The 23,440-nt window shown below is 36.6% G+C and overlaps 1 long non-coding RNA gene across 1 annotated transcript in view; it reads right to left on the reverse strand.

Moving 5' to 3' along the window:
• Nucleotides 1-13,682: 13,682 nt before the first annotated feature.
• Nucleotides 13,683-23,440, reverse strand: part of LOC309867503 — a 55,707-nt gene continuing 45,949 nt past the window's right edge. The window contains exon 3 of the long non-coding RNA XR_014313214.1: nt 13,683-13,752. This is a non-coding gene — a long non-coding RNA (uncharacterized lncRNA). The remainder of the gene's footprint in view (nt 13,753-23,440) is intronic.

Consider the following 23,440-nt stretch of genomic DNA (forward strand, 5'->3'; position numbering starts at 1 on the left):
CTAATGGCATTAATTTTTTTCATATGCTAATTTGTTTTCTATGTAACCTCTTTAGTGAAATGTTTCTTCACATTTTTTCCCATTTTTTTAATGATGATAATTGCTATTATTAATTTTTTGTGTTTGGAGAATACTTTATATATTGTAGTTACAAAACATTTTTTCATTGGTAAGTATTTTCTCCCAGTCTGAAGCTCATCTTTTCATTCTCATAACAATGTGTTTTGCAGAGTAAAAGTTTTTAATTTTGGTGAAATCCAATTTATCATTTTTTCTTTTATGGATCATGCATTTGATATGATATCAAATCTAAGAGCTCTCTGAAAACCTAGATTTCAAATATTCTCTCTCTTCATTTTTTTCTAAAAGTTTCATAGGCTTACATTTTACTTTAGTTTTAAGATTTTGTTTATTTATTTATTTAGTCATTCATTTATTTTAGAGAAAGAGTGCACATGAGCAGGGGGAGGGGAAGAGGGAGAAGGAGAGAATTAAGTAGACTCCGTTGAGTACAGGTATGGATCCAAAGGTGGGGCTCTCTGTCAAGACCCTGAGATCATGACCTGAGCTGGGATAAAGAGTTACCACCTAACTGACAGACCCCCCGAGACACTCCTTTTATTATTCTTATTTTTATCTCTTCATATTCCTGTCTGCAGGATCTGTAGTGATATCTCTTCTTTTGTTCGTGATATTAGTAATATTACGAATTTGCATCTTCTCTCGTTGTATGAGAGGTTTGCCAATTTTATTGTATATCCCAAAGAACTTGTTCTTCATTATGTTGATTTTCTTCGTTATTTTTCTGTTTTCAGTTTCATTTATTTCTGCTTTTTTGCATTTATTACTTTCTTCTTTCTATTTTCTTTTTTATCTTCTCTCTACTTTTTAAAAGTTCTTTAGGTGGGAAATGAGAGTATTACTTCGAGATTTTTCTTGTTTACTAATATATGCATTAAGAGCTATAATTTTCCTCTCAGTGCTGCATTATTTGCATCCCACTGATTTTGATATGTGGTATTTTCATTTTCTTTCAAGTTCATTGTAGTTTTCATTCCCTTGAGACTTCTTTGATTCATGCATTATTTAAAAGTAGCTTTCAAGTATTTGAAGATTTTCTTATTATCTTTCTTTTATTGATTTCTAGTTTGCATTCACTATGGTGTGATGACATCACACTTACACGATTTCAGTACTTTTAACTTTCTTCAGGCTTGTTTACAGCAAAGGATATGGTTTATCTTGTTACATATTCTGTGGATGCTTGAAAAGAATGTCTGATATGCTGTTTCGTGGAGTGATCTGTAAATGTTACTTGGATTCTGATGGTTTACGGTGTTATTGACTTCTATATCACTATGGATTTGATGTGTAGGTAGTCCATCAGTTGTTAAAATAGAGGTGTTGAATTTTCTAACACTGTGAATTTATTTGTCTTTTTAAATCTATCATTTTTTTGCTTCATATATTTCATAGCATTGCCATTTAGGATTATTATATATTCTTTATTTTATTGATCCTTTTATTATGATATACTGTCTCTCTTTGTATCTAAGTTTCTTCATTCTGAAATCTATATTATATTAATACAACCACTACTGTTTCACTGTAATTAATATATTTTTTCCTCCCATTTCTTTCAACCTGTCAATACTGTTATATATAAAGTGAGTCTCCTGTAGACAGCAATAGCATCTAGTTGAGCCATATTTTTTTATCCTTTTTGCCAATCTCTTAACTGGACCATTTACATCTAATGTAATTGTTGACATCTTAGAGTTAGCGCTAACATTTTGTTTTTCGTTTTCCATTCCTTGTTTTTTGTGTGTTTTGTTTTTCTTGTATTCTGGTGAGTGACTTGAACATATTTAGAATTCCATTTTGATTTAAATATAGTGTTTTGAGTGTATCTCTTTGACAATGATTTTACTATTTTCTCTAGGTATTACATTATATATATGTAACTTATCACAATGTACTAGTGTAGTCATTTAACCAGTTTGAGTGAAATATAGAAATCTTACCTACCTTAGGGCTCCTGAGTGTTCATTCAGTTCTGCGAGCAACTCTTGATTTCTGCTAAAGTCATGATCTCAGGGTCCTGAGATGGAGCCCCGAGATGGGCTTCACACTCAATGGGCTATCTGCTTCTCTCCTTCTTCCTTTCTTTTTCCCCTTCCCCAACTCACAACATGCAGGCACTCCCTCTCCCTCTCTCAAATAAATAATAAAAAAAGATTAAAAAAGAAATCTTATCTTCTTTGACTTTTTTACCTTCCCTCATTTATAATATAATTATCTTAAATACTTCTCCACATACATGTAGAACCACATTAAGGAGTTAAAAGTAATTTAAAAAAACTGGGGCACCTTTCTGGCTCAGTTGGTAGAACATGTGGCTTTGATCTTGGAGTGATGAGTTTAAGCCCCATGTTGAGCATAGTACTAAGTTAATAATAATAATAATAATAATTTTAAAAAATTCAAATGGAAAATAAAAGCATATTGAACTTACCCATATTCTTTCTTATGCTCTTTCTTTCCTAATACTTTAATATTCCTTTTTTATTGTTTCTCTTATGTTTGTAACTAATCTTTTTATAATGGGTCTGCTGGCAACAAATTCTCTTAGTTTTCTTTTTCTGAGAATGTCTTAATTTCCTCTTCATTACTAAAGGCTAATTTTCTTAGGTATATGATTCTAAGTTGCTCTTCTTTTCTTTCAATGCTTAAAAAAATACTGCACTACTTCCTTCTGGCTTCTATCATTTCTGTTGAGAAATCCACTATTATTTAATTACTCCCCTATAAATAAAGTGGTTTTTTTTTCCCCTTGCTATTTTTTTTTTCTGTTTCAGAAATTTAATTATGATCAGCCTTAGCATGTTTTTGTTGTTGTTGTTGTTGTTGTTGTTGTTGTTATTGTTAGAGTTAATCTTGTTTGTGAATCCCTCAGTTTTTTGAATCAGTAGGTTTCTGTATTGTCAAATCTGGAAAGTTTTTGACCAATATTTTTTTGACAATTTTTTTTCACTTTTGCTTTTTTTTCATCCTCTTCTGAAACTCCAGTGACACAAGTGTTTGATCTTTTATCATGGACATAGAGGTCTTTGACATTTTGTTTATTTTTGTTTTAATTCATAATTTCTAGGGGTGCCTGGTTGGTGTGGTTGATTAAACATCCGACTGTTGATTTTGGCTCAGGTGATGATTTTTGGGGTCTTGAGATCAAGGTCTGAGTCAGGTCCCGTGCTCAGCATGAGTCTGCTTGTGTTTTTCTCTCTTCCTCTCTCTCTGCCCCTCTCCCTCACTCACATGCCTGCTCTTTTTCTCTCTAAAAGAAATAAATAAATCTTTTAAGAAATTCGTATTTTCTGTCTTTTGTTCAGATAAGGTAATTTCTATTGTTTTGTCTTTTAATTCACTTTCTTTCCTCTGTCTTCTATAGTCTGTAGTTGAGCTTATCTACTAAATTTTTTTATGTAGGTTACTATATTTTTCAGTTTTAAAATTTTAAAACCTAAAGTTTTCAAGACTTGGTTCTTCTGTATGCCTTCTATATCTTTTTTGGAACTTCTTATTTCTTTGCTAAGGTTTTCTATTTTCTTATTTGTCTCAAGCCTTTGATTTCATTGTTGGCATCTATCAGTTGTCTTTTTTTTTTCTTTCTTTCTTCAGTTTGAGACCTCCTTGTTTACAGAATGAGAGGTTATCAAATATGTAAATTCAGGAGGTCCTGAAAACCACCCCCAGCTTCAACAATTCACTGGAGAGATTCACAGAGCTGAGCAAAGACCTTTCTCATGGTCTCACAGTAACTCACAGTTGTGATTTATTATAGAGAAAGAGTATAGATTAAAATTAGTAATAGGAAAATGTGTATGGGGCAGGGCCAGGAGACACAAGTCACAAAGCTTCTAATTGTCTTTTCCCCAGTGGAGTTGTGTATATAGCCCTCTTCTCCCAGTAATCATGAGTGATAATGCATGGAGTTTTAGAAAACTTCAACCTGAGTTCAGAGTTTTCACTGGGTATTGATCACATAGTTATGCTGACTGCCTACATGGCTGATGTCAGTCTTCAGCCCTTTAAGAGATTAAGATGATACCCCATAGCTCAAGGCCCCACGATAAATCACATTGTTTTAGTAGACTATCCTGCACCATCCAAATCTTCTATGAGATAAAAACATTCTAATCCAACAGGACAGTCCAAGAGCTTAGAAGCTATCTCCCAGGAACAAGAGGCAAAAGCCAAAACTTTCTTGGGGCAAGGGCAACCCTTTACATCATAGCACAAAACTTGACATCTGTATTACATTATAAGAGACTGGATCTTTCTTAAACATCTGCTTTGAGTGGCTGTCTCTGGCGCTGCTCCCGCAGGGAAAAAGGGGGCACTATCTTATTATTGATAGACAGAGGTAGATTCCAGATTCGCCTCTCAGCTTCCATTGATATCCTAGGGCAGAAGTCTTTGTTACTGTTTAGCAGGAGTGAGAGGTCTGGCTGTCCACAAGGTCTCCACTGACACAGAGTAATGACAGTCTTGTTATCTCAGGATAATTATGAAAATCCTGGCTCTCTGTTAGACCTCCTTTGATACCACCACGGTAGGGAGGAGAAAGGGTGCCTCACTGCTACTGAATGGGGATAGAATGTGAGGATCCCTAAGTATTCTCGCTAATGCTGTAAGAGGAGACATTGTTACCAATTGATGGGGATGAAAGTCCTAGCTCCACATTCAGCCTTCTTTGACATCCCTTCTGCAAGAATGTGGACCACCTCTTTGAAGTCTTAGGAGTACACTGTTGGCCTTTGCTAATATGAGTAGGTATGAAGTCATAGATTGTGTGTGTGTGTGTATGTTTGTGTGTGTGTGTGTGTGTGTGTGTGTTTGGCTAAAGTAAAATGGTTATTGTCTTAATGATTTTTCTGTCTTTCTAGGCTGTCCCCTTTTGTGGTTCTTTGGCTAAAGAGATAAGTCTTTTATGGGAAATCCCCCCCCCCCCGCCCCGGGTTTTTGGTATTTCTGGGTTGCTGGCTTCTACAACTTCAAGGCAAAAAGCAAACTCAGAAAACTGGTCGTTGTCCTGTTTCTTAAGTCTTAAGTTTCCTAGCTCATCTTTTTCTTTTATTTTTCAGGGTCTTCTTACTTTCATTTCACCTGTAATACCTAGGGCTTTTATCTGTACTTAGTGGGAGAACTAGAAAAAAAATGTACATCTATTCCATCTTAAGTGGAAATCTTTCAGGATAGAACTTGAAACTGAAAAGTGGTGAAAGAAATCCTGACAGACACAAAACCATCCATAAAACACATAAAAACTGTTCATTTGTGCCATTGATGACAATCAAGATGAAACAAATAATGGATTGCTAAAATGTAAAAAGAAAACCTTCAAAGTGTGGGAGAAGAATATTGTCTCAAACACTGGATGTCTGCTGGTCTGATGATAATTTTGGAGAAGGCTTAAACTTTATTTGAGGAGGTAAAGATTAACATAGTAAAAGTTTTACAGGTTCAAAGCCCTTTTAAATAGGAAAGTGCTTTGATAAAAGTGCCAACTGGGGAAACTGCAGCTATTAAGGCGTTCCTGATAACGACTGTGGGGTTCACACAAGGAGGGGGATGCATGTTCCAGTGGATTTTCCAGTGTTCTTTTTGGAAAAACACAGGCTCATAGAAATGTAGCTGCAGAAGGAAAGCAACATACCCCAGTGAAGCAGTCAGAGTTCTGTCAAAAACACAAAGTGCCCGATGTATTCCGAACAGGAGGGGATTAAAAAGACGGAAGTAGTTACTTACAAAGCCATTAGAAAATCTGAGGCAACAAATTTTAAGGAAAGATCTGCTGGGTTTTAGGACTACCAGTTAGTGGAATTATAAGAGATAGTCATCACTGATTTCAGCTCCCTGCTGCACTAAAGTGGGTGATTAGTAGGAGAATTTCTGGAAACCAACACCAATTCCCAACATTTGCTGCTTCTTACAAATGTCCCTTACATACCAGAGTCTGTTAAATAACTCCATAAGATGTATGTTTAGATCTCTGTTTCACGTATTCATTTCAAATCTCTTTGGAAAGGTACAGATATAAATATAGATGACAGAATCTAAAAGCAGAACTGCTTTCAGGGATTCTGGGAAATGTAGTTCTCGTGTTTTTAACCCCAATAATGCACAGGACAGTATAGAAGGTAAAAAGTGGTGGAAAATTGTCAATAGATGATCCAGCACAGCTGGTTTTAAAGCAACAACAATTAAAAATTTAAAGTCAAGTGAAAGGGAAAGGAAATTCTGCTCTATCACATCAAGTATTTATATAGATTTTGTTTATGGGAAAGTCCTCTCATTTTGCTGATTAAATAGAGACAAAGTTTAAGTAGCTAGCCCAAGGATACCAGAAAGAAATGTCAGAACTTTGAATTAAAGGTGAAAATCAATGTTTCAATTTGCTGCTAACTTTTACTTCTTTTTCAAAACGTTTTGAGGACTAAAATATTAAACTGCAGGTCATAGCTGGATGGTTTCATGTATAATTAAGGAGCATGTTATAGTCAGAAAATTACAAGTGAGGCAAGAAGGTGGTTGTGAGAAAGGAAGAAGTAGACTGGGAAGGTGGGTGTGATAATCTACAGAGGGGAAGGAATGATAGAGATGCTGAACATTTCCGAATGCTTAGTATGTGTTGGTGAACACCGATATTTAAGATGAGAGGAAAACAGCAGTCAGTGAAAATGCTTGAAGTGAGAAAAACCTTAGGAAGAAAAGATGCTACTGAACCCCAAAACTAAAGAGAGTTTAACTTATTTTTAAGACACATGGTTTTTGAATGCCCCAAATGCCTTCATAGAAAGAATAGAACCACTGGAACAACTAGATAGCAGATAGAAAAAATAGGACAACTACATAGCAAAAGCAAAACTTATGAAGAACATGTACCAGAAAAATTTTGTAGAATATCCAGACATTGTGGCCACCACTTGTTCTCTATTTTTAGCAATCCCCATGGGTATGAAGAGGTATCGGATTGTAGCTCGATTTGCACTTTGCTAATGACTAATGATGTTGAACACCTTCCCATGTGCTTGCTGGCCATTCGTACATTCTTCTATGGAGGAAAAAAGGAAAGGTTCTTCAACTCCATTGTTCATTTTTAAATTGAATTGTTTATTTTTATGTTGAGTTGTAAGGGATACATTTTCCATACCAGACTTAACAGAGGTATGGTTCCATGCTTCCTTTTGAAAGCTCGGGAAAATAAATTTCACATAAAAATAAATAACACAAAAGTATGTAGTTCAAATGCCACACAAAGTTCCAGGGAAAAAGAGTAATAAACAGAATAATATTCCTAGAGACAGTGAAAGCATACCGGAAAGACATGATCACAAGAAAGATTCCATTTATAGCCAAGCAACTCAAAGGAACACAAAAATATTTTAAATGATTTTTTTTGTTTTGTTTTTTAATTAAATTTATTTATTTTCATCATAACAGTATTCATTATTTTTTCACCACACCCAGTGCTCCATGCAATCCGTGCCCTCTATAACACCCACCACCTTGTACCCCAACCTCCCACCCCCTTGCCACTTCAAACCCCTCAGATTGTTTTTCAGAGTCCATAGTCTCTCGTGATTCACCTCCCCTTCCAATTTACCCCAACTCCCTTCTCCTCTCTAACACCCCTTGTCCTCCATGCTATTTGTTATGCTCCACAAATAAGTGAAACCATATGATAATTGACTCTCTCTGCTTGACTTATTTCACTCAGCATAATCTCTTCCAGTCCCGTCCATGTTGCTACAAAAGTTGGGTATTCATCCTTTCTGATGGAGGCATAATACTCCATAGTGTATATGGACCACATCTTCCTTATCCATTCGTCTGTTGAAGGTCATCTTGGTTCTTTCCATAGTTTGGCGACTGTGGCCATTGCTGCTATAAACATGGGGTACAGATAACCCTTCTTTTCACTACATCTGTATCTTTGGGGTAAATACCCAGAAGTGCAATTGCAGGGTCATAGATGTTCGATAGTAGAAAAAAAATAGGGATGAGATTTTTTAAAAAACCTAAAAAATTACTGTGACAGAATGCAGAAAAAATATTAGTTCTCTAACTACCTGTCTATCTATCATCTATCTAGCCTAATTCTGTCCACTGAAAAGGTATAGAAACAGTGATCATCTCAGTAACAATAATTATCTCTAATGCAAGGTTGAAATGCCTTTTCCTACTATATTAGTCAGCTAAGGCTGCCACCAACAAACAAACAAACAAACAAACAAAAACACTAAAAAAATTAACAACAGAAATTTATTTTCTCATAGTTCTCAAGTCTAGAAGTCCCAGATCAATGTGCCAGCAATTCAGTTCCTGGTGAGGATTCTTCTTGGCTTGCTGATAGCCACCCTCACAGTGTCCACATGATAGATTTTCCTCTGTGCACACAGAGAGAAAAGGGAATGCTAGTGTTTCTTCCTCTTCTGATAAGGGCACTAGTCTTACCAGATTAGAGCCTTGCCTTTATGATCTCATTTAACCTTAATTACATTCCCAAAGGCCATGCTTCCAAATACAGACACATTAAGGGTTTAGGGCTTCCACATATAAATTTTGGAAAGATATATTTCGGCCCATAACACCAACTAAAGGAGAGATGACTGATTCTAGATTTAAGGCAGAGAATATAGAAGATAAGCCTTAGAGATTTTGCTATACTAATCAACAAGGAAGCTAGCAAAGATTACTAGAATTGTGTCACTGGAGTTACTAAAATTACAAAGAATTAAAATTTTGTCAAAGGGACTCAGAAGTCAACTTGTGTGCTTTCCATTGCCAAAGATGTGACAATATGAACATCAGCAAGGGTAATAACTGCAATGGTTTGAAGCCCATCAATATTTGTTAAAAAATAAGTTTGTTCAGGGACATCAGAGTCAGTTAAGCATCTCAGTCAGCTAAGCAACCAAATCTTTTGGTGTCAGCTCGACTCGTGACTTCATGGATCATGAAATTAATCCTGGCTTTGGATTCCACATTAAGCAGGGAGTCTGCTTAAGGTTTTTTTCCCTGAGCCCCTCCTTCCATTCACATGTGTGCAAATGCTCACTTTCTCTAAAATAAATAAGTAAACCTTTTGAAAAATCAATTAGTTCATATCTATATTAAAACTCCATAATTGGTCATCTTCAGAGTATGGTAGGACCATATTCATTATCATGAAAACTCATGACTAAAGAGAAAGAATCAAGTATACAACATGCCTTTTTATATTAAGAGTTCTATTATATGACCAAAGAGGAAAAGCATCTCTTTATAAACGTATTCCAGATAATACATGAAAAAGAAATAAGAGAATTAGACTAAATCCCATATTTGTTACCTTCTAATCAATCAATGAATCTAAGCATGAAGCATCAATGATTGGTAACTCCACACAAAGATAAGCAGGGACTATGAACCTTTGTTGAAAGAATAGTTTCAGCTTTACCCTTGGCAGAGGAATCAACCTGAGTCTCATCAAGCCTGTTTCCTCTTGCCAAATTTCAGGAAACATAGAGGAATTGTGAGCGGGGAAAAAAAAAACAAAAAACAAAAACAACACCAAACACCCCAAAACCAAGAAAGAAAAAACAAAACAAAACAGAAAACCTGCACTGTAGGTGTGCAGCTGCAAAATCCAGACTGTGGGACATTCTCTAAGCCTTTAATATTTATACCATAAAAAAAAGAAAGGGACAAAGAGAACCTATCAACTAAAATAAATCAGATTTAAAATGGATTAAACAATAACCTCTGGAAATGCTCGCTTGGATGATAAAACTCTAAAGAAATGCCAGGAAGTGATGATTATCAGTTAGCAGGGATGATATGGTGGTAGAAGGAGGACTGTGATGGGGAAAGAGGGTGCGGGGGGTTGGATCTACATGACGGGTTCAAATGTGGCTGATAAAGTTCTATGTTTTGACCAGGTTGGTGATGATAAGGCTGTAGATCCTATAATAAGTTATTAAGCTATAAGTTTGTTTGATGTGGTTTTCCCTCTCCTTTGTGTTATTGTTGTTGTTCTTATTATTAATTAACTAAAAAGAAGGTAAATGTCAAAATCCCAGAGGTTATTTTACAGAGTAGAACTCTCCAGGTGTGCATGTACATGGTCACAGTGGCATGAGTGCAAACCAGGCTGTTTTGGGACCTTGGGCAGGTCATTTAGCTCCTCTAAGGTCACCATACTGTCACCTGCATATGGAAGACAACTCTCACGATGACGATGATGAATGAGATAAAGTGTGTCATAACCTGGTCTGGTGTTTGGCACTGCAGCGTTCCTGAACAATAACTACTACTATCAGCTCATTGGTGCAAAACTCAAGGCAGTGTGGGGACTCTGGATTCGGGAAGAAGCAAATAATGTCAGAGAAAATGACAATTGAGACCAATAGAGAAATTGATCAAGAAAAAGATCAATGAGAAAAATGAATAGAATAAAAACTTCCTAAGAGCTGACCAAGGGGAAGAACGGAGGTGCCCGGAGAGCTGGATTCTGGTGTTATGCCTGTTGATGCATTATAGGATTTTCTTTGGAATTCCTCATAGGAGGGTTGCAAAAGGAGGGATATTGATTGTGCCCAAGAGAGACTTTGTTTATGTAACTACATCATTTGTATCTGACCCTTATCCATATTCCCGGGGTCCCCAAGGCTGCCCAAGTGGCAGTGACAAAGTAAAACCATGAGATCTGAAGTTGTCTAAATGAGGAGATGTGGCTTGCCATGAGCTCTTGATCTAGTTAATCTCTGCTCTTCCCTATGTGTGTGCAGGGCCTCTTTTCAGCGTAATTATGTTCTGTTTGGGATAACTGCCTTTCAGATAGTTGCAAAGTTTGCATTTAAATAAAAATAGCATGCATTTCGAGGAGGGTGGATGGATTCCCCATTTTCCTCACTCATGAATATTAGTCATATTGTCATAAGCGAACATTCCATTATTCTGGAGGCATTTTTTTTCAGTCCTGTTATTCTGAAAATCTGTTTAATAACTTTTGTGATCATCATGTACTCAGATATACTCATATTCTCAAGGTAAAAATGAAGCAAAGTTTAGGTTTTCTTTAAACACTTGAGCCTATGAAAGATAGCTGAATAGTGGGCTTCAGATACCCGCTCTCAGAAGCACAGCGCTCAAGGTCAAATAAGCCATTTGCTCTAGTTTAACATGGGTGACTATAGAGATGAACAGATTTGACACATTTAAATAAAACATTCTAATAGCATGTTCTGGCCTTGGAGGCCTCAGGCAGCATACGCTGTATTTGTTAGACACCATGGCTTAATTACTCTCATAAATGAATTATATCAATTTCAATTTAAAACCATAAGTGTTACAGTTGAACCAGGGTCAAATTAAACTTTCTGTCAATTATGCAGATTACTTAAGCAATTATGTAAATTGTTAATAAATTCTTAAGTGATGTGGAATTTTTCTTGAAAAAATATGAGTTTTACGCTATCGGGCTCCAATACTTGGAGAGCATGGGTACTCAGAAATCATGAAAACTTAGGTGTAAATATCTGTCTTCGGAGCTGTCTTCAGTGCCCAGCCCTTGTGACAAATCAGGGTTCTTATCCCTTGATGCGGGAAAGTGGCTTGTGTTTTCTACTCAAGAACTTCTTAGTTTTCTCTTGTGAAGATCTATATTCTCTAGTATACAAGATGGCACCAGCATTCTAAGGGTTGGAGGTGAGGAGAAAATGGTGGTGATAATGAAAAACAAACAAACAGATGTACTTTTTATCAGTTCTATTATTGTTTTGAGATTATTTACAGCCTGTGCACCCCTTTTTGCCTGTTCTGGGGTTAGAGCGTGCTCCCTGCCCTCTCGTCCTTCATAGAGATTCCATGATGGGAGTATGAAGAACTACCCAGAGATCGGGTCCTATGAGCTGCCCTGATTCTCCCTCTTTCGTCCGGTGCTCAGTATGCTTTTCATGAATCTGCCTCACTCTGTTCTTTCTAATGCTTTAAAGGCAATCACTTATTTCTCTGTTATTCCTCAGGAGCTTCTTATGTAAAGTTTAAAAACACTTTTTAGTAAGATGAGGCCTCTTTTGAAATGAATGGATGCTGTTGTATGAGGGCTGGCTCACTCAGGCTACAAAGAGAAATCAGCTCAAGACTTTCCAGGTCATGGGGTTTTTCAACCGGTCAGGTCTCCAGGGGGTTCTTGAACATGTCTGAGGGCACAGACTTTGTGGTACATGGCAACCACATCAGTAGTCTCTGTCCTTCCTGTGGTCCAGATCTTCCTGTCTCTCCCGCACCTTATCTACTTCTGTTAGTACCAACTCTTTCTGTGTGTCTAACATCCAAATTCCTTCAAAAGTCTACACTTGATTGAGTGGTTCAGTGGCTCTAGAAAATAGTTGATATCTGCTGGAGAGGAAACTTAGGTCAAGACGTTCCATGGGCTTTTGGCTGCTTGTGGCTGGACGGGAGAGCCTGCATGGTACAAAACCTAATGAGCAGTACACAGAGAACCAACCATGACCAACTTTCTTCAGAAAGGCCCTAGGATGCCAGCCTTATCTGTGTAGACATCTTCATGAAGAAGAAGAGGTGAGAGATGCTAAACCACAAGAGCCTGGGTGGCTCAGTTTGCTAAGCATCTGCCTTCAAATCAGGTCATGATCCCAGGGTCCTGGGATGGAGTCCCTCACCGGGCTCCCTGCTCATCAGGGAGCCTGCTTCTCCCTCTACGCCTCCCCCCACTCGTTCTCTCAAATAAATAAATAGAATCTTAAAAGAGAAGAAGGAAAGAAAGAAAGCAAAAAAGAAGGAAGGAAGGAAGGGAGGGAGGGAGGAAGGAAGGAAGGAAGGAAGGAAGGAAGGAAGGAAGGAAGGAAGGAAGGAAGGAAGGGCCAAACCAGTGTTCTATGGGTGAAAACCACAGTTCTTTGCCTCCTCCTTCAAAACAACAGATAAGTTTGATACTTGTTATACCTAGAGCTTTGAACTCACCGCTTTTTACATAATGTTTTATTCTCCTCCAGGCATGTTGATGGAAGAGGTTTACAGGCCCCAGAAAAGAAATAACAAAGGGTACTCGGGTTTAGAACGGGATGCTCCAGGGTTGTACCACTCAACCCTGACAAAGCCAGTGTATGAATCCAGTGCAGATGCTCTAAAGTTCACCTATGACTAATTGAAGCCCTAATAAAGGCAAAAACCTCTAACCTTGGTCCTTGAGGTTCCCTTCTTTGTGTAAATTAACATTTGAACATGAATTATGAAATGTGTGACATATCAAAAAGGAAAGCACCTGATACTGTGAAATATGCATATTGATGAGAGAATTGAGAGAATTCAATGAATGCTAAATTATGGGTCTACAGGGGACGGCCTTTGTTAAAATCTACATGTCACTATCTGTAAACTCCAGAGTATTCACCAGAAAGCAGAGGGGCCAATGTACCTGGCAACCTCTTTTTTTTTTTTTTTTAATTCTTTGTGATACAGAAGAAGGACTTTATAAAATATTAGATGAAAAGACTCCTTTTAAAATGCGTTTGCTTTGTAGTGACTCCTTTTCTGTCCCTTCTGCATACTTAAAAGTCTTCATCACCTTGAGTACATTGCTGGCTTTTAAATAGACATTTGCACCTTCCCCAGTTCTGACACAGAGCTACCGACTTGCATTCAGAAATGTCTTCTTGTCGTCACCATAACTATTTCTGTGAAGACCTGCAAAGCCAAACAAAGCCAAAAAATATATATTTTTTTTCTGATTTACCCAGTTCCGGTGCTTGGTGGGCACTCTTGGCTGCCCCAGTTTCAGAACCACGTATGACTGTAGACAGAAAGCTATTTCAAGCATAGAAAACAGCCTTATTACTGTGCCATTTTTGCACAGGTTTTTTTTTTTTTCCCTTCCTTCCCCGTGACATTAGAGAGTCCGAAGTGACATACATTTTTTATAGCTTCATAAAGTCGTCTCCTGACCGGGTCACCCTTCTCATAACTAGGGAGCAGAACGCTTGAAAAAACCCATTCATCAACGTGAAAGGAGCCTCTGTCTGCGGCTTCCAATATGCACAGCCTGGCAAGATCCAGCTCAGTGCAAATGCTAACTTACTCCTTTGCTAATGCCAAATGACCCACTCACTTCTATCAGCACACTGAGGAGGACAAGGAGGGCACGGTGGCTGTCCCCATCTGTACAAGTGCTTCTCAAGACGGAGCCCAGCACCAGCGCTTCCTGCTAAATGTACTGAACACATTAAAAAATTAGTTTCATATTTATACTAATTAAATATTCAATTAAACAAAGATAAAATTATGGGGGGAAATTTGTTCTTGCCTAATGGACTATAGCCCGTTTATTACTTCTTCACAGACATACATTAAAATTCCGTGAAAAACTGCAGGAATTGATACCCTTGTTTTTTATTTCTTCAAATGTTCTTCCTCTTCACTTGTTCAGACATTTCAGCCTTAGAATGGCCTATCCTGGGATGAGGGGTGAGTGAGAGAGCTTTCCCAGGGAGTTTCAAGTTGTGATTTAGGAACATGCAGACTTTTTGGGATTCGAAGGCTCCGGCTTGCTTGAGGTGGATTTCAGCTCCATTGAAACTGATCTCTCTGACACATGCTGGGCAGCCCCCCACCCCACCCCCACCCAGATCAGGATGATCAGAACATCCCCCACCTGCCCCCTACCCTACCCATGGTCCACTGGGTTTGTGCACTGAGCCTTTTGATTTTAGAAACCTGGGTTCAAACTTGAGTTACTACAAATGAATAAAAAATGAGCCTCACACTCCCTGAATGTGTTTTTTATTTGGGGTTCTTGCTCTCATGATATTGAATAAATTGAATGTGTGCATGATTGTATGTACACAGATAATAATATACACACATATTATATATATATATAATATATATATTTTTTATATTTATATGCATAACTTTTATAAGCCATAACCACAAAAATACTTACATACACACATGCCTGTATGGTTCAATATAGAACTCAGAAATATTGGAATACTATTCAAAGGACCCTAAAAAGAGTGTTATAAAATTGTTTGCTTTACGTTAAGAAAATCAAACATATCCTTGAAAACATCCTTGTCGCTGTCTTCTCATGCTTTAATGAGATGTCACATTGCCACATCTGGAAAAAGAGACTGTCTAAATTTTGCTAGACATCTCGCCAATCTCACAGTTGCATATCTGATGCGAAAGTCTCACCCACTCCCCGCTAGATCTGTCACATTAGCACCTAAAAAGTCCACCTCTGGAAACAAAATGGTCACCTTCTCTCTGCCATGATGTCCCCTTCCAGGCCAGGCCTGATAGCCTAATTGCTGCAAGCTGTATGCCTTCTCCTTTCTTTTCTTTTCCTTTTTTTCTTTTTTCTTTTTATTTCTCTTAAGATTTTATGTATTTATCTCACAGAGAAAGAGAGAGAGAGCACAAGCAGGGGGAGAGGGAGAAGCAGGACCCCCGCTGAGCAGGGAGCCTGATCCCAGAACCCTGGGATCATGACCTGAGCCGAAGACAGATGCTTAATCAAATGAGCCTCCTGGGTGTCCCTGCCTTCTTCCTTCTAAAAACTTAATCCATGTGGACATCATGATGGGGCATTGAGAAGAACGTCAGGAAATGAAACATATCTTCTCATGTATTTATTATGAGCAATAAATACAGGTTATTAGGAACTTTTCAATGTATATCTCTAATTTTTCTTTCTATTGAAATGCAAAATAATCTGTGAATTCTGCAAAACAGCTTTTGATGCTACGGGGATTCATCTTCTGAAAATGGCCATTCATACCATCTAGGTATGCCTCTTATTTCTGAAACAACAGATGTGGTGCAATGGCATCTTAATTGATTTTAAAACTTAATTTGTAAATTTAGGTATAAAGTAAAATATTAGAATTAATAATAAAGACCATATCTGCAAGCTTCCCCAGAATCTTCCATAAGAAATGGGAACCAGGCATTCCATGAGGTCCAGCTTCCTCGCCTTCCCAATTCTAGAACTAATTGTTTGCACACTGTAATTTGCTCATTCAGAAAATGATTACTTCACCAATCAAGTTGCCTTATTCACTGTTAACAGACCTAACCATTTTAATTTGTCTTAAAGATTTTATTTTTATCTAACTTCCCATGTCAAATAATACCACCCTGTCTCCAGAAATTAGAGGTATGGCAAACTGTTATTTTTAATGGTTAAAAAATGTATTATTATAATATTATTGTCCTGTATTTCATTGTATTATACAAATAAGAATGATTCCAAATATTTTAAATTTAGACATTTGTCATTTTATTAATATTTATTAGATTTTAGTATTTATTCAAAACATCTGGAATATTGTATCACTATTTGGGTTAAAATCTTTCCCTTTATTTGATGTAGCCTCATAAAATGAAAACTATCAGAAATTCCATACCTAGAAATACCATGCCACTTTACATGTTTTTTTCTATTTAATTTCTAAGCTTATAAGGCCAATTCTCCATGTTGTCTGTCATTCTGTTACAAATACTTCAATAAAGTCATATATGACAGGAAAGAAATGCCTGCAACTTATGTGATGACCTTAAATTAACATTCTCTAAATCTTACCCCAAATATAATGTGAGATTACATTTGACTTCTTCAAAATTCCCCTGTGGTATTCAGAACAGATGGTCCATGTAGCTTTTCTTCCCTGTCCTGAGTATTGATCATTCAGCTATGTAAATTACAATTTAAACTACACTTTAGGATTTTTTAGGAGTAAAAATGTCATGGGGGTGGAGGAACAGAGCTATGTCATTCTCTATCATCATTAAATCTTCAATACCACCATAGTGTGTTGGCACTGTTGATAAATAATACTTAATAAATAGTCAATAAATACTTGTTGAATAAATGAGTTAATGAGAACATATAAAGATATAGCAGCTTTACTGTTAGTACAAGCCTAATAAAATACTGGAGGAGTTAAAAAGTGTTAGAATGGGGAGAAAGTGACATTTTCCCATTACTTTGTAAATGGGTAGGATCAAAGAAGGAAAAATAATCAGGAGGAAAGGTTAAGAACAAGAAAATATTAAGAGATTCTACAAATAACAAAAAGGGACTCTGAAGATCACTGTAAAGTCATTGATGTAAATGACTTTAACTGGTGAATTGCGGGTTTCCCTGTGACCTCTAAACTGAAGGGAATTCTGTGGAACTACACCTGCTCCAGGATGTGGTTCTAGACCTTGTTTCCTTGAGTGATCGCCTTTTCAGTCTTACACAATGGAGAACACCAAGGATATCTTTGTGACATTCAAGAGAATTAAGGCAGATTCAGATTGAGTAAATAAACTCTAGACCCCTGGAATCACAGAACAATTTGGCTCGACAGTGAAATGAATAATAGTGGATTTCAGTATATAAGTAATAATGTTGATTCTCCCTTTTACTTTAAATTACATATGCAGATTACAAAACTGTTAACCAAAAGCCAAGACCATTGGTAGGTTATGAATTTGAAAAAAAATTTTTTCAAGATTTTATTTATTTATTTGACAGAGAGAAAGAGGTCACAGTAGTCAAAGAGAAAGGCAGGGAGAGAGGGGGAAGCAGGCTCCCTGCTGAGAAGGGAGCCCAATGCTGGGCTAGATCCCAGGACCCTGAGATCATGACCTGAGTCAAAGGCAGAGGCTTAAACCACCGAGCCACCAAGGCGACCCAAAAAACAAATTCTTGGTTAAGATTTCATTCTAAGCAAGGAAGATGAGCTATAGAAAGAATATTGGAGAGTCTTAAATGCATTTCATCAACACAGAATCTAAACCTCTGAGAAATGTATTTTCTCAAGGTCATTCGACTCTTAGGTGAAGGTTCATTTGAATTTAACCTTGCTACTCCAAACCCGTGGCTTATCCTACCTAAACAGCATGAAAACATTAAGAATTGGCAACAGAATGTCACCTATGACTCTCTGCTTTGCCTCTGTATTCATAAGCAAGCAACCCTGTACAGCCAAATATGGGAAATAAATTATAGAAATTTCCAGCATGTATTCATACTCAAGTACATGTTTATCTAGGAAAGACCATAACTTTGTGCCTTCAGAATCCCATACTCGGCTTCATAAACATTGCCTCTTAGAGTATTTGATATGTGTCTTAGGCTTAAAGTATCCTAAATTAATTTTATCATCTCCTCAACTTCCTGATATTTTCATTCGTAATCTTCACGAATCAAGAATATTTAGGACAGAAACTCTCTGTTCTTTCCTCCCCTCAAATTCCCTTTGATCACCCACTCTAGAGAGTTCCAACATCTAAAAGTGATGTGAATTTACACCTTCTTCTGAATCTCACAGGTCACCTGCATCACCCTGCTTCTCATCTTACCCCCTTTTACATGTTTTCTTTTCCTGGAGAAAATAAAAACATTAAGTCATCTGGGTCATGTTCAAATCATTCATCCAAAACTTTGTTCACCACTTCTAAGGTGACTTTCCAATATTTTAGCCTTATAGAAACACAGAGGCTCATAATCTGTACGATTCCTTTTATTTGATCAGCTGACACCCTCCAGTATACACACCCTGCTTTCCGCAACCCACTGTTATCCGAGCGTGCATTGTGGTTCTTACATTCCCCATCAGGAATCTTCTTCCTTGAAAATGAATTTGATGCAGTTTCTGGCTTTTCATTCTTTTAGACATTCCTCTTCTATCCCTCCCAATACACCAAGGAAACTTCGATCTTAGCCCTGAATTTTAATGGCTTCTTTTCTCATGTCTCCTTCCCTTACTTAGATAGGGAATCCCGTCAGTGCAAAGACCATCACCATATCACAACACAAACTGGTTTTCAGAAGGGGATAACACCACAAAAGCAGAGTAGATGACACATAGTTGGTACCCAGCAACTATTTGCCAGATCATTAAATAAATGGATCTACCACAGTCCATGACACATACTGATCACTCTGTTGGTTTCAGGTAAGTTTCTCTGTGAGCATCTTTGCAGCAAACATTTTTACTGTATAACTAATTGGAATTAAAGCAATTTTGACATATAAAATTAAAAAAAAAAACTACCAACAGCTTATTTTGACAGTTTTTTATTTTGCCATTTTCCTATCGGCACAGTACTCCCATACTTATATTATATTATCTTAGCCCTCATAATGGTCTATATAGTGGCACAGAGTGTTGAATCCACATTTCCCATAGAACCTTGGGACATTCATCAATGCACATGTGACAATATGCCAAAAAACAAAAACGAAAAAAACAACAGTGTACAAGGTTTTCACAACACAATAAAAGTTCAGTTACAAATATGCATCTTAGTATTTGAAAAGTGGTACCTCTCTTAATTAATGGAAGACTTTTTTTTTAAGATGTATTTATTTATTTAAGAGAGAGAGAGTGTGTGTGTGCATGAGCAGAGGGGAGGGGCAGAGAGAGAGGGAGACTTAAGCAGAATCCATGTAGAGCATGGAGCCCAACACAGGGCTCCATCTCATGACCCTGAGATTACGACCTGAGCTGAAACTAAGAGTCGGATATTTAACTGACTGCACCACCTGATGTCCCTGAAGGAAAACATTTTATTGAGAAAAGATAAAGGGCAATGTCAAAGGAGGAGATGAATCAACAAACAAAAATAAATGTATGACAAGATGAACAGAAGACTTGGAAGACAAGTACATATGGTCAATACACAAAATAAAATCAGTTATATAATGTTAAGCAATAAATTTCCCATTGGTATCTCAATATCAGAAACAGGTTAAAAAAGTTGAACAAAAACCTCAGTGTCCAATGTCTTTTGAGAATAATTTAATCAAAACAATCAAAAGATTTCTCTAGGTTTTTACTCTGTGTATGAATAGAATAAATTTCCTCAAAATAGATTCTATTTAAAATAACTATCTCATGCCACATTAATATTTTCTGAAAACCTCTAAAATTTCTAGGTAAAGTTAATGTAACATTTCATTTGTAAATAATTCTTCTAAGGTAAAGTACATTTTTTTCTGTTTCTTGAGTTTATTCATTTGCATTTGCTAAGGGTAACATAAATTACTTTTCCTGCTCAAGCTTAGTAACTGAGTCAACCTCTGCTTATGCATCCCATTTTTTTAAAGAGTATTGATGAACACACACACACTACTCACACACACACACACACACACACACACAGATCAAAGGATTCGCTCAAGGTCACACAGGGTGTCAACAACTCCACCAAGATTAGCTTTTCTGCCTGGGGCCAGGTCCTTCTACTACAAGAGTTACTCATGATCACTTTCTGGGTATTTATTTATAAACTGACCCTAGTGGAAGAAGTGTGGGCAAATTAGTTGAAGTTAATTGATGAAAGGAACTTACATTTGATTATTAAAAAAAAAAAAAAAGAAAAAAGAAAAAGTGTCTCTGACTCTGATATTTACTGAAGAAGAGAACAACAAAAAAATGTGTCACAAATATTGCCAGGATGAGTGATTATTACCACTCCTTTTGCCAAAAGCTTTTCCAGGGCCTTGTAATGAAAAGAAACACCATGAGTCAGAGGTACCAATGAATGACCAATATAGGCTCCTTTTGCTCTGATGTGCAAAAACTTGTCTGATGGATATATTTGGTGTACTTGTTCTGAAATGCATCTTTTCTTATTATAAAATTAAGTTCACTATAAAAAATCATAAAACAATACATATAAGCATAAAAAGATATGAAACACAATTTTATCCATTCCAGCTACTTTCAATACTTCCAAACTCTCTTACACACACACACACACACACATGCACACACACAGGTGAGCAGAAATAAGATCATACTGTGCTTTTTTTCCCCAAAATGTTCTTCAGTGGAACAATATGCCATGAACACTTTTTCATATTAGTAAATACATGTATCCACCAAATTAAACTGGATTATGTGTAGCAGCAACCAGAATCAAAATATGAAGAACATACAACAACAAAGCTTCTTTTCTGGTTCATGCTACATGATTATTCTGAGAGGGAAAGCTCATTGTAGCCATTCAAATGCTCAAGGTTGTACCAGATAGAAAATAGAGCACTATAGGGACTTACATTTGCAATTAAATTTCTATTCCAGAAATGAAATACATCACTGTCCTCACCATTCACTAGACAGAACTCATTACACAGACATATCCAATTGGTAAAAAAAAAAAAACTCAGGTAATATAATTTTTCCATGTATCCGGAGTTTAAGAATGGGAAATATCTAAATATATAGTACCATTTTTTCATGATTTTATAGTATTCCATTATATAGATAGATGACTGATAGATCAATCCCCTCTTTGTTTTGCTATGAAACTGTTCTCACATTTATCTTGCAATTAAGTATTTGAGCTTTTCCGTAATTATTTTCTTAGGATAACTGTCCGTATAGAAAATAAGCATGTCTTTAGGCATTTATGTTTTTAAGGCTTTGGATATGCAATAACTAAAGCAATTTGAGAAAGCTGTACTCCACACAGGTCATTGTTGAATATATTTTAATTTCTTAGCCTCAACTGAATGTACTTTTTAACTCTACTAAATTTCATAGGCAAAAAAATGTCAAGTGCTATTTACAGTTTTAAAACTGCTGGTTGTATTACTATTTGTGGATTTCCAAATACTTTTACTTTCATTAAGTTGAGTTTTCCTAAATATCCAGTGGACACAGCAGCACCACTAGACACACTAAATTTATTGAATGCACTGTTTCTAACTAAGGTATTCTAAGGCTACAAAAGTCAAAAGCTCTGCCACCGTAAAACTGCTCTGAGCCTTCAGAAATGTCCTGACCTAAATGGAGCTACTCAGCCCCAAAACTCAGAAGTCATCACTGAGTCACTTCTTTCCTTCCCACCCATATCTAACTAATAAATAAATCCTGGAAGCTGTAGTTTCAAGACTCATCCCCAAGCCATCATTACCCCTGGACTGAATTATTAAAGAAAAAAACCTAATTGGTCCCCCACTAATCACAATTCAGCAGCTGGAATGTTATTTTTTATGAGAGAAAATTCACATAATGCCATGGATTTGTGCAAAACTCCCACTATGATCAAAACAGGAGTCAAGCTACGTGCTATGGTCAACAAGATCCTCATTTTCTATCATGTACACTCTTTTTCACTGTGCTTCAGCCACACTGGGTTTATATCTGTCCCTGGGACACTCCAACTCCCCTCCATGGGATCTCTAACCCTTTATACTTCCTGTTTGATATTTTAGAAAAATCATTTTCACATGATTCTTTCCTTAGTTTATTGCAGTCTCTGATTAAATGTTTTCTCCCGAAGACTTTGTTGACTATAATAGTCCCCAAATATTCCCCTTCTCACTGTACAAATATACACACACCTTTACCATCATCATCATCATCATCATATCCTCCTAATTTCACTTCTTAACTCTATTTGTTTTCACAAAATTAAGCATGACTTATACACACAAAATCTCTCTCTGTGGGCCTATTGGAATCCAAGCTTCATGAAAGCAGGAATATGGACCCCTTCTTACCCACTATATTTTTAGCCCTCTGTCGGGGCAGGCACAAAGTAGGTGTGAGTTCCTTGAATACAGGTTTAAATGAATAAATGAATCATTGGACCCATGTCTCCTGCAACATGGGGATTAGTCCTCCACCCCTGCAAAACATGAAGATGGTGAATGGAGTTTAAATGATAAAATTTTAAATGTATTCCTGAACTGACAAGAAAAGTTGAAGAATTGACAGTAAGCTAAAAACACAGATACTGGGAAGTATAACATAGTTTTACTATCACCAAGCTTCAGAAAACCCCAAGGGTGATAAGTTAAAGTGATTCCTTTTAATGTCAACATTGCACCTAACAGAGGAAAAAATGCCAACCCTCTTTACAGAAAAGGGAAAAACATCTCCAAACTAGAATCTTGGTCATACCCCTAGACTAAATTCAGTAAAATATATGGAAATAATAGATATAACAAAACTGGCAAATACACAAGGAAACGAACAATCATATATGACAATTAGCAAGATTCTTTTTTAAATTATAGATTTAGAAAAACAAGAGATTTATGATTTCTAAAAAGACTTCAGAATTTGAAATTTCCAAGTAAAGGTGTAAAAAATATGTCAAATTATATCAGAATAACATATTTTATTGAAAACATGAACAAATACCTAAGGAAATATCAAAATGATCAGGAAGAATTAAATAGAAGTCAAATATAACTTTTGAAAATAAAAAAAAGTGTTGAAAATCAAAAATACAAAAGAAACAAACAATATTTGGCACAGATGAAAAAACCAGTGAACTGGAAGATAAAGATGAAAAATAAACTCAAGGGCGCCTGGGTGGCTCAGTGGGTTAAGCCACAGCCTTCGGCTCAGGTCATGATCTC

This window comes from Mustela nivalis (genome assembly GCF_964662115.1).
Source record: "Mustela nivalis genome assembly, chromosome: 6".
In the NCBI taxonomy this organism is placed as follows: domain Eukaryota; kingdom Metazoa; phylum Chordata; class Mammalia; order Carnivora; family Mustelidae; genus Mustela; species Mustela nivalis.